This window comes from Rutidosis leptorrhynchoides, chromosome 5 (genome assembly GCF_046630445.1).
Source record: "Rutidosis leptorrhynchoides isolate AG116_Rl617_1_P2 chromosome 5, CSIRO_AGI_Rlap_v1, whole genome shotgun sequence".
Taxonomy (NCBI): Eukaryota; Viridiplantae; Streptophyta; class Magnoliopsida; order Asterales; family Asteraceae; genus Rutidosis; species Rutidosis leptorrhynchoides.
Genome location: NC_092337.1, coordinates 40,151,429 through 40,163,716, shown reverse-complemented (window position 1 = coordinate 40,163,716; position 12,288 = coordinate 40,151,429).

The following is a 12,288-nucleotide window of genomic DNA, read 5'->3' as shown; positions in this document are numbered from 1 at the left end:
TATATATATATATATATATATGTATATATATATATATATATATATATATATATATATATGTATATAAATATGTATATAGATACTACTTGTAAATATATAAAATAATATTAAATCTATTTGTTTAAAAACATATAATATATATTTATGTGATAAAACTTGTTATTTAAAACTAATTATATATAGACAGAGAGTAAATGGAAAATGAATGATTTCGAGTTTAAATGATAAACGTCGGTAACACTCGGTTGATGTTTTGTTAGTTTTTATATAGGTATTGTACATGTTCATGAAGGATTGAAATAAAAGTTAGACTGTAAATTGATTACGAAGATTTTAGATTTGTCAAAAATATTTTTATCTTTTTAGTTTAAATTTTAGGATTCCGTACATATTATTTGGAACAGAAAATAAATAATTACCGAACCTTTTTTATTAGGTTTCAAACAGTTAATGAGTGAAATAATTAAATATAGTTAATCTAAAAATTTGGGATTTTTAAGAACACTTTATACCTTAACTGTTTAGCAATGGACACGATATAATACCCGTGAATTGATTAAATGACAAAAACCTCGGCTGCTAATTCCTCTTTTCCCACGTTCTTAGAATATAGTGTTTTATTATTATATTTATTATTTATATTTATTAATTAATTTATATTTTAAAATTACAAGTTGGTTGAGCCCGTGATCAAAAAGTCATATTGATTGAAAGTATTACTAGTTACTTTTTCCTATCTATCTATTTTATTATGTATATGCATCAACACCCTCATTACTTCTATCATTCTCTATATACATCATTATCTATCTCTATCTCGTTTTTCTTTATGTGTGCACCACCACAACACAACCACTGTAGTCATCATGTCAATGCATTCGTTCAATGGTGAAACCCCCCGAACCCACAACAAACCATCACCACTCCACTCTCAATAACAACCATCTTTGTTCCCTTCGTTAGTGTTTCTACTGTACTGCTATGTGTTATACCCTTAGAAACCCACCGTAAATCACTTTTTCTTTCTTTGTAAACTCACGACTCAAACCACCAACAAAACCCTAATCGCCACCAACACAAAACAACTTCACCACTTTCGAAAAACCACACCTGCAACTACCAGGCATCCGTTCCTGTTCTGATCAGTCGCCATCACCAACGTAAACCACTGCAGCTCGCTATATTTTTTTTTTCTTTCTTCTTTCTAAATCCCTTCGAAATCTACTGTGAACTGCTGCTGTACGCCTTGTTTTTATGCTTCTGCGTTACTGTAGTATCGAAAGATAATGGTGAGGTACGATGATGCGAAGATGGTAATGATCATGATAATAACAAAGAATGATGACGGTGGAGATCATGAAAAGGATAACGAAGATGGTGATTAACAACGAAGTTGGTAATAATTTGTTGGAGATGATGAAAAGTATTAATTATGATAAGGAATGATGTTGATGTTTATGATGAAGGTTACGAATAGATGATGATGATTCTGTAAATATAAGCGAATAATGATGATGGATGCAGTGGCGATGAGAATGATAATGATGAATGGACGGACGAGGATGATAGATGTACGTTGATGATGATGCACGATTATGATATTGATGTTGATAATGGAGTGTAATGATAGATGAGTGATGATCCGTTACTTATTGAAGATGATAACAATGATAATATATTGAGGAGGATAAATAGTTCTGGGTTTCTTTTATGTTGAAAAAGAAAGGGAAAACAGAATTATACGGGTTAATTAGATTTAAGAATTATTTTAATCAGATTAGTATGCAGTAGAAGAATGGTTAGAGTGGGTGTTGGGTGAACGAGAGGTCCTCAGTTCGAAACTAGGCTACGACATTATTCATTTTTTTATTTATTTATTAGTAATAAAAGTTGTTGTTGGGCTGAGATCAAAGTTGATGTTGGGCCATGTTTCCTTAGATTAATCGTTGGGTCGAGGTTCAGTATGTTGTTGGGCCGTTACATGTTTAGACGTTGGGCCGAAAAATCCTTTTATTTGTTGGGCCTGTATGATAAATATTGTTGGGCCAAAATAATGGAGATACGCGATGTATATGATGATGAGGTATAAATACGTTATATGTTAACTAAATATAAATATGGTATTAAACAAGAAATCATAAATGGAGTAATGGTTAAGATGTGTTTTGGGGTTTCGAGAGGTCCTGGGTTCGAGTCCCATTTGGAGCATTCTTTTTAGAAAAACAATTTTGAAGGGTATACACTTTTATTCTCTTTTCCATTATCATTATAATTATTATTATTAGTATTATTATTATTATTAGGTCTATCATTATTAAAAAAATTATAATTTTTATTAAAAGTAACATTAATATTTAAAAATTATCATTTTTATTATTATTATTATTATTATTATTAAAGTTAGTATTATTATTAAAAGTATCATTTTTATTAAGTTTATCTTTTTTATTAGAATTATCATTACTTTATCATTATTATTATTATTATTATTATTATTATTATTATTATTATTATTATTATTATTATTATTATTATTATTATTATTATTATTATTATTATTATTATTATCATCATTGTTTTAGTAATATTATAATAAACAAATGGTATTTATATAAAAAGATATTTTTACATATATCCTAACTGTATTAAAATTTCATATTGATTTAAATAAAGTGTTATTACTATAAAATATTAACTAAGTTATATATAATAGATAAATACCTTTAATATAATCATATATATAATTATCTATAATATATAAAATAAGTATAATTAAAACTATTTATTAATATAACATACAAATTATAAAGTATATTAATATTAATATATAAAACTTGTTTAATTGTAATTATATGTATTGATAAATATACAAATGATATAGGTTCGTGAATCCGAGGCCAACCCTACATTGTTCAATATAGTCATATGTATTTTTACTACAAAATACATTAGGTGAGTTTCATTTGCTCCCCTTTTACTCTTTACATTTTTGGGGCTGAGAATACATGCAAATATTTTATTAACTGTTTTACAATAATTATATGCGTGAGTTTCATTTGCCTTTTTACCCTTTATATTTTTGGGCTGAGAATACATGCGCAATTTTTATAAATGTTTTACGAAATAGACACAAGTAATCGAAACTACATTATATGGTTGAATTATCGAAATCGAATATGCCCCTTTTTATTTAGTCTGGTAATCTAAGAATTAGGGAACCGACACCCTAATTGACGCAAATTTTAAAGATAGATCTATCGGGCCCAACAAGCCCCATTCAAAGTACCGGATGCTTTAGTACTTCGAAATTTATATCATGTCCGAAGGAGGATCACGGAATGATGGGGATATTCTTATATGCATATTGTGAATGTCGGTTACCAGGTGTTCAATCCATATGAATGATATTTTTGTCTCTATGCATGGGACGTATGTTTATGAGAAATGGAAATATGAAATCTTGTGGTCTATTAAAATTATGAAATGATTACTTATGTTAAACTAATGAACTCACCAATCTTTTGGTTGACACTTTAAAGCATGTTTATTCTCAGGTATGAAAGAAATCTTCTGCTGTGCATTAGCTCATATTAGAGACATTATTTGGAGTCATTCATGGCATATTTCAAAAGACGTTGCATTCGAGTCGTTGAGTTCATCAAGATTATTATTAAGTCAATTATAGTTAGATGTATTATGAAATGGTATGCATGCCGTCCACTTTCGATGTAATGAAAGATTGTCTTTTCAAAAACGAATGCAATGTTTGTAAATGTATCATATAGAGGTCAAGTACCTCGCGATGTAATCAACTGTTGTGAATCGTTTATAATCGATATGGACTTTGTCCGGGTGGATTAGGACGGGTCTTCAAATTCAAGTCCCTCGGATTCCGTCATGGAGTCCCACTCAAGCTTCGAAAGCAGTGTGACCGGAATGGACCAACCAATCAGCCATCATCTATTCTGGATGAATTGGGGCTGGGTTCGTAGGCTACTTAGTCATTGGAGACAAGAAGAAGGCAATCCCTTTCATCCACCATATTGTCCTCTTGACGAAGAACCTGACGCACTTACCGATGAACCTGTCCGAAACACCATTTTCTCTCTCATTTCCAGAGTATCTCGTCATGATTATATACTAAACCAAATTCTAGATTTTATTTATCTGCTCGTCCGAACCGACAATCACGCCGGTGTAATAGAAGAAGTCAACGAGCTTCGCACCCGAGTTACAGCTTTGGAGAATATGGTGCATAGATTACAAGCACCAGCGGCAACACCGGAAGCAACAGTACCACCATCAGCAGCACCAGCAGCATAACCAGTACCACCACCAACAACATCAACAGTACCATCACCATCACCACCACCAACATCAACATCCGCATCCCACACCTCAACATCACAATCTTTTCCTCGGACATCAACATCATACGCACCATAGATACCAAGGAGTACCAACAGCAATGAACGATGAAGTATTGATCCATAACTTCATTGGAGAAATATTCTGCAAAGAATATGTGATTTCTAAAAGTTTTAGAGATTACTTATTTTAGCTCAAACCAAAAAGCAAATGAGTTTAATATCATGTTAACTCATTAAATCCACGATTACATCTGAAGAAAATATATATGTATATATATCTTCATAAAGATTGTAATTGAAAATTATTTTGTACAAACTGTTAATGGTGAAAAAAATTTAACGGGTAGGTAACACCCGAGGAATATTTAGATTTCATATTAATAAGTTACACTGTACATTCTTCGAATCTGATTCAACAGTCATTTACTATCCTACTTACATCCACCGATATACTTATCCGTTCACCACAGAATAACCATTTTCATTCAATTTCATATTTGGATTTTGACTTATCAGAATCCAACAAGTGGCATAATGAAGAAAACATTTGACAAAATAAAATTTGTTAGAAACAAACAAATTAACTATGAGAAATTCTGTTAAGAATCCACGCTAACAAAATTCTAGGTAACTGTTCCTAGCTAACTGTTGATTCCATATTACATTTAATTATCGCAATTTATTATCGCAATTTAATTCTCGCAATTTTGTTGTCATTTAATTTCTGTTATTTATTTTACGCACTTTATTTATCGTCATTTAAATACTATTATTTACGCATTTTAAATATCGGGACACGTATACAAGGTTTTGACATATCATATTGACGCATCTATATATATTATTTGGAATAACCATAGACACTCTATATGCGGGAATGCTGGAGTTAGCTATACAGGGTTGAGGTTGATTCTATAATAATATATATACTTTGAGTTGTGATCGAGTCTGAGACATGTATACAATGGGTCACGAATACGTATTAATTAATTCGAATATTATATATTAAATTATATATGAATTATTGGATTACTAATTGTGGAATGCTAACTGTGGACTGCCAACATTCTGAAATGTCCCGTTCTTATTGATTAAAAATGTTCCATATTAATTGATTTCGTTGCGAGGTTTTGACCTCTATATGAGACGTTTTTCAAAGACTGCATTCATTTTTAAAACAAACCATAACATCTCATCATCTTCGTTATCAATTTTCTTCGTATATATCCCATTGAAAATTAACAGCAAAACACGATCATTCACTTATGACAATCGTTATAGAACCGGCTCAAAACTCATCGGTACATAAGTGAAAGAAAAAAAAAATCCTGGCCCAAGAGTTAAAATACCACAGCCCAATTTGTATCAAGAGTCCATCAACAAAGCCCGATAGAACAATTAAATGGTTTGATAAAAATAGAACTACTGACGTTGCATATTAAATCACAAGTTGTACAAGTTGCACAAGTTAGGGTGATTGAAGTGGGGTTAAAAGCTCTTTGTCACTGTCGGCCAAAAAGAAGAAAAAAAATATAAATAAAACGTGCAATCATCATCTTTGTTTATCATTTCCTTTATTCGCTGAACAAATACAAGTTTTCATGGTTTTCATAAGTGAGTTTTGATAAACCCGTTTTTAGATTCAATGATTGGTTTCGATGACTGTAGTAGCAGCAAGTAATAACAAGAAGGAGATGCAACCGTAATAATATGCAGTGGGTTTTGATGGAAATAAGTGGGTTTCATGTAGTGGTCTCGGTTCTGGGTTACTAAGCGAAACAGGAAATATAAAAATAAAACGATTGATGATAGTGATGGTAATCTAGCGATGGGTATTGGGATGGTAGTGGTGATCGAAGTTTAATAGATGTTGTAACTGAAAAATAGAAGTGGGTGATAGTGAGGGTGGTGAAAGTTTAATTGGGTTGAAGTTATGGATTTTGAAATCGAAAGCAACAGAAATAATAAGAAAATGGTGTTTAGGGTTGAGGTGGCCTTGCTGGTCTTGCTAGTTAACTCGTTTGAGACAGAAAACAATAAAAAAAATATAGTAACAATGGGTGTTTGGTTCTTTTGATTAACAAACGATCAACAGGAAAGAAAAATGTAGAAAGGTGGTGGTTGGTCTTCGTACAGTAACCAAGCAATAGAAACTCAACATGAGGTGTGGTTGTTTAAAGAGTTCGAGCAGAATTTTAGAAAGAGAAAAAGAGAGATGATGAGAGAGATTGAGGGAGAGGTGGTGATTGTGTACGGTTGAAGTGGGTTGAAGGAGGGTTTCCGATGGTGTAGGTGGTGACGAGTTTAAGTGGTGGATTAAGCGGGTTAGGGTGATGGTTTGAGGTTACTCAAGGTGGCAGTGGTGTGTGATCGTAGATGGTGAAGCAATTGATTGAGTTTTATGTGTTCCTATCTATGGATTTCATACTCGTATAAATATATGATATATGTCAATTAAAGGAACATTATGATAATAGGAAACAGTGAAGGGAATACAAGTGTTTTTGACATGTATGGTCACTATATAAAAAGGATGATTGGACTGCATCAAATAGAAACAAATTAGAAACAGGAGAAATTTATATGAAGTGGTTGAATGAATTAAATATCAATTAATTATACAGTAACTCCCATTCATATATCATAATATCACGGACTTAAATGACTATAGACTGCCGACACTCTTCATTGGGTAATATCTCGTACTCCGCTATTTAATCAGTGGCAGATAAAAGTGTTCAGAAAAATTCCATATTTTTAAATCAACTATATTTATTTATTTATTTTGGTCATTATGGTATAAAATTCGATCATTAAATTAATAAATAAAAATTACATCAACTGTCCCTCTCATTTATGGGTGAAATATAAAAAGTGTTAAAACTTAACAATTAGTTCCTAAATATATTTTTAATAAGCCTAAAATTTATAGAACTCATTTTCGTGTCACCGTTTATTTTAAAATAATATTAGTTCGTATTTTACTCATGTAATATCCATAGAATGGCAATTGAGTGTAACAGTCATTTACTAAATAGATTCAAAATCATAAAATATATATTTAATATACTTTATTTATATATATAGATATGTTTTTAAATAATAATTATCAAAATATCATTTTTTTTATTTTATTTGACATAATTACTTTTTAATACTAATAACATATAATATTTCAAATTATATTTTCAATTATTATTATTTATATATATATATACACACACACACACACATACACACACACACATAACTATTTACAATTAATTATTCGTGAATCATCGGAAGCGGTCGAAGGTCAATTGAATAAAATGAAACACTTCAACAGTTTTGAGACTCAATATTACAGACTTTGCTTATCATGTCGAAAACATATAAAGATTAAGTTTAAATTTGGTCGGAAATTTCCGGGTCGTCACAGTACCTACCCGTTAAAGAAATTTCGTCCCGAAATTTGAGTGAGGTGGTCATGGTTAACAATAAAAATGTTTTCATGACGAATATGAGTTGATAAATAGAGTTTTATCATCATTGAGTAATATGGATAAAATGATTCGATTAATCGAAGCGTAAGAATGAAGTTATCACAAAAGTGTGAAATGAAGAAATAGAGATTCGTCTTGTCTTGGTTGAATTCCGGAATTCAAGGGATTTAAAGAAAATCTTTAAAATCTGAGAGATTTGATTCTTAAGCGAATAAGGAGATTAAAATCTCTATAATTAAATACGGTGATCTGCCTCGATTATTCTGTCTGATATTTCCATTATAAATTAAACTCTTTCGTTCCATTAGTTTTCACCACTCCTACACCTTCTTTCTCAGTTTATATACCCAAAAGATTATAGTAATGCTTAATCCAGTTCTAATTCTTGTCCTTATCCTGACTATCATCTGTCATTCTTCTTTTTCAACTCCCACCGAATGAATCTGTTTTCTTCTACTTCGCCCTTGGGGTTATAGTGTTTTTAATTCTCCCGTGTCTTTATGTTGCGATAAATATTGATATACACGGTTTGTAATTTCCGTGTTGTTATTAGGCTTTATATTTTCTTTTATATTTCGGAGCTCCATGCTCTTGTTTTCTCTTCCCGACTCCAAGTCAAGCGAATAATGGTCCAGAATTCATATGTATGAAATTTTGAATGATCATAATATACTAAACAGAAGAATTATAATAGCACGATTTAATTGGTTAAATTACCAGAATTACAGAAGATAGAACTATCAAGAATATATTTTCCTTGATATGTTCGGAGGTTAAGTAGAATGAAAGAGTTATGTAACATGGCACATGATGATGGTATGATCTACTGTGAACCATCATCACGTTTCAATAGAAACTCAGCATGACTTACTGTAATATAATTACGTTGATCAAGTGTCATTATATTATACTAACTCATGCATCAGTTCCCAACATTTCTTCAATAACATTCCTATTTTAAGCTCGAAAGTTTACAGAATATAGAAACTAATAGTTTCTATATGATGTAACACTGGTAGCACGATGAGATTAATGATTTCAGATAAGAACAGTTATGAAAATATCTTCAGAAATATGGAGAATATTTATAATGAAAGATACGATGATATCTTGGAATCTCTAATATCGATGGATGATGAAGAAGATTTATCCGTAAGAGTTTAGATTTGGAAGCAAGGTATTCGCTAAAGATTTCATCAGAAACAGAATCATCAGATTCTTTAAATACAGAGTTTGGTCCTTGTATTTGTCCTTGGTCTCCTTCGTGGTTAGCTCAATCCGTTTTCCAGTTCCAATTTTTTTTTTTTTTTTTGAGCTTTTTCAACATACTATTCTTTATCATTAAACTTCTGACGATTAAGGTAGTTTACAGTTGTCTACAGTTTCTGCTGCTTCATTCAACTTTTTCAGCATTCAGAGTATTGATTTGTAGACTGAGTGCTGTTCAGAATTTCAGAATAAAAGATCATAATTCTAAAAGATAAATATTATACATATAACTGTTGATGTAGATATGATGTGCGTTTTCAAAGTACTGATTGCTGACTTCCGATAATTGATATGGCAGTTCTCGTTACAAGATGCGGATGAGTATATGATAAGGTTTCAATGAATAAATATAATGATTTATCGGAGAGATTTAAACCAAGAAGCAACGAGGTTGCTAGTACATCTGCTGGTAATATGGTAGAATATGAAAGGTTCCCTGGTAACAATAAAAGACCACGCATATTTATCAAGGTTATAATAAGGTTATTTCGAATGAATAGTCGAAGTTGTCTTGCTGGAGCTGTGACAAGATTCGCTACTTTGAAAGGAATTATTATGTTATTTTGGGTAATAATAACACTAAGGAATTAGCACAACTATGTGTTAAACGTTTACTCAGTTTCCGAGAGTTTTTCAGATGTATAACTATACGCATCAATATTTTCTTCCGTAGATGAAGTGTGGTTGGTTCATCCTCTCGATTGAGGTGTTTTCAAGAATCATGAAAGATTTGAACGCAGATTTGTAATCGTAAAAATACGATTGAGGTTTAAGATGAAATCAAGTGGCAAACTTGAAGAATTATTTAGTTTCATAGATTATAATTAATATTTTAATTCATTTTAATTGTCCAATGTTTTTAGTCCACAGTCGATAATCCAAAGTTGACAGTCCAAAATTTATATATAGTTTAATATATTATATTCGAATTAATTAATACGTGTCGTGACCCGTATACGTCTCAGACTCGATCACAACTCAAATTATATATATTATTTGAGAATCAACCTCAACCCTGTATAGAGAACTCGCTCATTACTGCATATAGAGTGTCTATGGTGATTTCAAATAATATATATAGATGCGTCGATATGATATGTCAAAACTTTGTATACGTGTCCCGATATTTAAAGTGCGTAAAATAAATACAGGAATTAAATTACGATAAATAAAATGCGTAAAGTAAATAACAGAAATTAAATGATGATAATTAAAATTGCGATAATTAAATTGCGATAAAATAAATTGCGATAAATAAATTGCGATAATAAAGTTGTAATAATGAATTAACAGTTAGCTAGGAACAGTTAGCTAGGATTTTGTCAGCGTGGATTCTTAATAAAATTTCTCATAGTTAATTTGTTTGTTTCTAATAAATTTTATTTTTTTGTCTAATGTTTTCTTCATTATGCCACTTGTTGGATTCTGATAGATCAAAATTCAAGTATGAAATTGAATGAAAATGGTTATTCTGTGGTGAACGGAAACGTATGTCGGTGGATGTAAGTAGGATAGTAAATGATTGTTGAATCAGATTTGAAGAATGTACAATGTAACTTATTAATGTGAAATCTAAATATTCCTCGAGTATTACCTACCTGTTAAAATATTTTCACCCTTAACAGTTTGTACGAAGAGTTTCTAATTATAATCCTTATGAAAATATATAAACATATATATTTTCTTCAGATGTAATCATGGATTTAATGAGTCAATATGATATTAATCTCATTTGATTTACCGTTAGAACAAGAATATATAATCTCTAAAACATTAGAGATTACATAATCGCCATGTCGAACGAAGATAAATGAGGTAGAACGATACGTAGAACGAAGATCATACCTTAAGTACAGATGGTGATATTAAAGCATGGGTTGTTGATGGTACTGTGCTATTATTGATGGTACCGTTGGTGCCGGTGATGTTGCTGAAGCTGGTACATTTTGCACCATATTCTCCTAATTGATTATTCGAGCGCGAAGTTCGTTGACTTATTACTTCAGGATGATTGTCGGTCGGAACGAGTGGATGAATAAGGTTCAGAATTATGGATAGAATATAATCTTGTCGAGTTACCCTGGAAATTAGACTGAAAATGGTGTCTCGAACAGGTTCGCCGGTAAACGCTTCAGGTTCATTGTCAAGAGGTGAATTCAGTTGATGGAAGGGATTGCCTTCTGTGCGTTTCCATTAATTAAGTAGACTACGAACCCATCAGATGAATTGATAATGGCTGATTGGTTGATTCATGCCGATGACGCTGTTTTCAGAGCTTAGGTGAACATCTATGTTGGAATAGCTGTCGGAATAACTATCGAAATAGCTATCGGAATCCGAGGGACTCGAACTGGTTGCAGGATTCATCTCGTACGATCAGATGAAGGATTTTCGATAAGAAATAGATTATACGATGTAGATTAGTACCCTGCTATACATAATTTACATATGCATATATAATACTAAAATCCCATAAGTTACGGAGGAATCTACGGAAGTTGTCAGGCAAAGTTACAGTAGCAGATACGCTAAGATATAAAGTAGCAGATATGCTAAGATATAAAGTAACAGATACGCTAAGATATGAATTTTTGTCTATACACTATTCATGCAGTCAATGCAGTAAAATGTGTCTAGACTAAGAATGATAAGCAAGTGATTCCATAAGAATGATAAGCAGGAATTTTTCGACACGAAATGATAAGCAAAACTTTTGACATGCAGACACGGTCGGAGTCCAGACTCACTAATGCATCCTAACGACTTATCAGTTAGACACACTAATGCAGACCTGGTTCGCTAAGACCACCTCTCTGATACCAACTGAAATGTCCCGTTCTTATTGATTAAAAACGTTCCATATTAATTGATTTCGTTGCGAGGTTTTGACCTCTATATGAGACGTTTTTCAAAGACTGCATTCATTTTTAAAACAAACCATAACATCTCATCATCTTCGTTATCAATTTTCTTCGTTATCAATTTTCTTCGTATATATCCCATCGAAAATTAACAGCAAAACACGATCATTCACTTATGACAATCGTTATAGAACCGGCTCAAAACTCATCGGTACATAAGTGAAAGAAAAAAAAATCCTGGCCCAAGAGTTAAAATACCACAGCCCAATTTGTATCAAGAGTCCATCAACAAAGCCCGATAGAACA